Source organism: Mustela lutreola, chromosome 4, assembly GCF_030435805.1.
Source record: "Mustela lutreola isolate mMusLut2 chromosome 4, mMusLut2.pri, whole genome shotgun sequence".
NCBI classification, from domain to species: domain Eukaryota; kingdom Metazoa; phylum Chordata; class Mammalia; order Carnivora; family Mustelidae; genus Mustela; species Mustela lutreola.
Genome location: NC_081293.1, coordinates 42,309,225 through 42,314,073, shown reverse-complemented (window position 1 = coordinate 42,314,073; position 4,849 = coordinate 42,309,225). Strand labels below are relative to the sequence as shown.

The 4,849-nt window shown below is 43.6% G+C and overlaps 1 long non-coding RNA gene across 1 annotated transcript; it reads right to left on the bottom strand.

The window, feature by feature from the left end:
- Positions 1-2,409: 2,409 nt before the first annotated feature.
- On the bottom strand, positions 2,410-4,285 carry LOC131828744 (uncharacterized). Its single transcript, XR_009352559.1, has 2 exons — positions 2,841-4,285; positions 2,410-2,636 (listed from the first exon to the last, which is right to left on the bottom strand). It is a non-coding gene; the product is annotated as an uncharacterized LOC131828744 (long non-coding RNA).
- Between the last annotated feature and the right edge of the window lie 564 nt (positions 4,286-4,849).

Genomic DNA, 4,849 nt, shown 5'->3' with positions numbered 1-4,849 from the left:
ACCTCTATAGGGGCACCTGGCTGGCTCAGTTTGAAGAGCATGTGACTCTTGACCTCGGGGTCATGGGTTAGAGCCCCAAAATGGGTGTAGAGATTATTTTTTAAAAAAAGATTAACTTGAGACGCCTGGGTGGCTCAGTTGGTTAAGCGGCTGCCTTCGGCTCAGGTCATGATCCCAGCATCCTGGGATCGAGTCCCTTGCTCGGCAGGGAGCCTGCTTCTCCCTCTGCCTCTGCCTGCCTCTCTGTCTGCCTGTGCTTGCTCGCTCTCTCTCCCTCTATCACTGACAAATAAATAAATAAATACTCTTAAAAAAAAATAAAATAAAAATAGATTAACTTAAGGGGCGCCTGGGTGGCTCAGTGGGTTAAAGCCTCTGCCTTCGGCTCGGGTCATGATCTCAGGGTCCTGGGATCGAGCCCCGCATTGGGCTCTCTGCGCAGCAGGGAGCCTGCTTCCTCCTCTCTGCCTGCCTGTCTGCCTACTTGTGATCTCTATCTGTGAAATAAATAAATAAAAATTTCGAAAAAAAAAAAAAAAGATTAACTTAAATAAATAAAGCTCTACAGAATACATAATAAGGGTAATCTAAGTAATAATGATCCCAAGTTAATGTGTTTATTGAGCTTGTGGCATAAATTCTGCCATGAATTTTGTCAAGGCTGTCAACTACTTTGCTGAATTATTCGACATCTATGTCTTCCATGTACAGCTCTCCTGAGATCCTCAGGCTCACATATCCAGATTTTCTTTACTGTCTCTCCTGGATATCCTACAGCCATCTCCAAGTCAGCCTATTTCATAGGCTGGAGGAATGGCCATGGCTGGGTTCTTCCCATCTTTTCTCTTAGTACCTTGAGGTACAGTGGTTGGTTCAGGAAGTGGGTTTGTAACCGAACCAGAACAGTTAGAACATTTCCCTGAGATTTTGTTAAACCTGGAGCTTGGAAATGGATAGTTTTTTCTCTTACTGGTGGCCAAGCTGGAAGAATGCTAGTCCAAAAGCCCTGTGTTCCCTCCTGTGCAGAGAAGTCTGTCTGCTATAGGAGAGAGAGAAGCCAACAGATACTGAGAAGCAAAGATTAGAAATGAGGAGGAGGAAGTGTTCTGCCAACATGAAGGCTCCTGGATCTAGTCATTCCTGAGGCGCCACACCTATCTCTTTCTTGATGTAATAAATTTCCCCTTGATCCTTGAGCTTGCTTCCATTGGGTTTCTGTCTATTGCAACCAATACAATGCCCATGCTGGATTCAGGATGGTGGGAGGAGCTGAAGCCCCCACCATTTGCCACTCGTCTTACCCATGCCACCCCATCCGAACAGAAAGAGTGCCGATTTTTGTTAACATAGTTTTGTCACCAGTCCCATAGTCCTGCTGCTTTGCACCTCTTCTGTGTAGGAATTCTGGACCTGATGCTGACTGAGTTTACTGCTCTACCCCCAACCTGCTTCTCCTCTCGTATTGTTTCATTCAGGGCATGGCAGGTCCCACCCGGTCATTGAAACTGGAAATCTGGGAGTCATCCTATGTGTCTGTCTTCTCCTACCACTGCTCCTTCTGACAAGAGTTACCACAGGCTGCCATATTTATTTCCTGATCTGTCTGGGAACTGTTCCTTTCGCTCCTCCTCAGGACCCTTCCTGCCTCCAAACATCTTTCTAGCTATCTCCCCAGCTTCCGGACCTTGTCTCCTTTTGGCTGCCCATCTACCGCTAACCCACCGCCCACACAGCAGGTGGTGATATCTCTTCAAAAATAAATCTGGCCATCAGTTAATGGTCTTGCTTAACATTTGTAAATGGCTTCCCATGACCACTCAGTAGCGCCCACACTAACTGCATACAGGACCCCACGCACTAGCAATGTGGATTTCTATAGCCTCTTAACCTGTCACGGACTTACCTTCTCTTCTCAGCCATCCTGGGAGCCAGCATTCCGTCCTTGGTCCTTCCACCACACTCTTGCATTTCCCCATTACTTAATGATTGACTGCTTATTTCAATTATTTCTTTCTCACCTGTTTACACAAGAAACAGCTATAAACAATGGCTATTTGGAGTGCATTTATGGGTTAGTCAAACTGTGAAAACTCTGAATACTTTTCCACAGCAGCACACGCCTTGGATTATCATTTCCCTCCATCTATAGCGAGGCAGGATACTGATGAAATTTAGAACTGAAACGGCAAAAGGATGCCATGTTGATGCAGCTTAGCTGGGAGCTGAGTTCCTTTTCTCACATACAAATCTTATTTTAAAAACCAAAAGATTTCGCTAAGTAAATTCTTAGGGCTGCATTTCCATTTGCAAATCAGGGGTCCCCTTATCTAAGCCTGACTCAAGGTCTCATTGATGCATAAAAGTAGGTATAAATAGACGATTTCAAAATAATTTTCAGATTCAAGGGAGAACCCGTGGACAAAGGTCTTATCTTTTATTTCTGATGAAGCGCTTTGAATGACAGAGGCTCCTTGCATTTGCAGAATGGGTGCAAGGCATCCAGGGTGTGCCTGCGGTCCAAGACAGAAGGCCAATAGTGAGGACAATTCTGTTCTGCTGTGGTCATCGCCACGGAGACCCCTACAGAGTCTCCTTCCATACTTGCGACTTTTCGGTGACGGTAGGTTCAGGAGGCCCTGAAGAAAAGTAGGCATCGATTACATAAGAAACTGATTGAGTTTGGGATCCATATTTTCAGAAATAAGCTTGAGGTGCCACGGGACTAATCAGGCACTAACTCAGCCTGGGAATGGGCAGCAAAGGGTTTCTAGAGAAGGAAATTCCTGAGTTAAGGCTGGAAAGAAGAACTGGAGCCCAGCCCAAGCTGAACCAGAACTTACATACTAATTACTGAATGGCACTGGGCTGTACTTGAAGTAAGGCTCATTAGGAGTTTTATAGTTTGTTTTCTTTCCCCCTCAACATAAACACTGATGGACCAATCACTTTCTAGAAGGAAAAGGAAAGGTAACGAGAATTAATTGAGCATCGACTCTATGCCAACTGTTTCCCATATATTCTCATTTAACTTTCACATTTGTCTCACTAGATTTTATTTATTTATTTATCCCCATTTTATAGATGAAGAGATTGGGATTTAGAGAGGTTGACAAAGTCCACACAAGGTCAAAAATTAGGAAGTTCAGCCAGAATTTTTACTCCAAAGTTGATGTTCTTCCCACCGCATCGTATTGTTTAGCCTGTTCTGAAGTGTCTGTCTACCGGGTGGGTGCAGAGGCAGTCAAGAGAACAGTGGATTGACTTCAAGTTTTAAAGACAAAAGGAAAGAAAAAGACGTTTTCCATAAGCGATTTGGCCATCTCCTTTGGTCATAGAAAGTTCTGGAAGAGGACTTCTGGGCTACTCCTCTGACTGGCATTGCAGCACCCTACCTCGCCAAGCCAGATCTGCTGAATCCGGACTTGGGGAAGGAAGGGTTCATGGAACATCCTTGGGCGTGTCCACTGAGGTCTGCTTTACACAGTTTATAATTTGCTGTAAACAGCTGGCTGTTCCTAATTAAACCTGTATGGTCATGCCTGAACTTTTAGGAAATGAGGACTTCTTTTTATGCTTCTCTTCTCAGTGGTTAAACCAGAGCCTTCTCCAGCCTCATGAGCCTCCTGAACCTGTGAGGTCTTGATCCCCAGTCTCTGCACCGGCGTCTACAAATGCAAAGCAGTCAACAAATTGGGGAGGAGAGTGCTGGTGATGCAGAGCCATCTCCTCCAGAGAGATGTCCTGTGATTCTATTTAACAGGGCTCTAGGACTCTCCATACGCAGGTTCTCTGCTTTTCAGGCTAGGATCGAAGAGAATACCGATCTATCCATGAACTAAAAGCTGGTGGCTGAGGGTCATATTTTAAGAAACAGTTGCTCAGAATGACTACTTCTCTCTTAGACACATAGACTGGATAAAATTTCCTTAGTCTGAAATTGGTGATAAAAGAAATGAATGGGTTTATGTACCTTAAATTTTTTTTTTTTAACTAAGAAAGCAATATGTATTTAATAAAATCCAAAAAACACATATAAATAGGAAGAAGAAAAAAGTAATCCTAGTTCTACTATCTGGAGACATTCACAATTAGTATTTTGGCCTATTTTCTACATTTTATTTTATACTATTTAAAAATCTTTAAGTTTATTTATTGTAATGTGGCAAGAGTCCCTCTTATATAACCATAATTTTATTCCTATTGAACAGCAGTTCTCTATTTCTGGTGCTTTGCAAATTCACAAAAACTTCCCTAGTAGCAAACCATAGAAATGATCCCGGGGGAGGGGGGCACGTGGGTGGCTCAATTGGTTGGGAGACTGCCTTCCGCACAGTTGGTGATCCTGGAGTCCCCAGATCGAGTCCCACATCGGGCTCCCTGCTTGGCGAGGAGTCTGCCACTCCCTCTGACTCTCTCCCCTCTCAGGCTCTCTCTCTCTCTCAAGTAAATAAATAAGATCTGTTAAAAAAAAAAAAAAAAAAAAAAAGAACAAAAACAGAGTAAGAAATGATCCCTGAAAGTAGTCTTTCTACCATTTGTTTTGAATGGTGAGAACAGAAACGGGGAAAGAATCAATCTAGGAGATGGGCTCAGATACTGTTACAAGGCCTGAGCTGAGCAGGTCATGGTCTCTACCATCACTGTCCAACAGAACTTTCTGTGATGATGGAACTGTTCTATATCCACACTCTTCCGAGATGCGGCTATTGAGCACTAGTGTGCCTAGATTGAGAAATTGAGTTTTATTTATTTATTTTTTTAAAGATTTTATTTATTTATTTGACAGAGAGAGAGATCACAAGTAGGCAGAGAGGCAGGCAGAGAGGCAGGCAGAGAGAGAGGAAGGGAA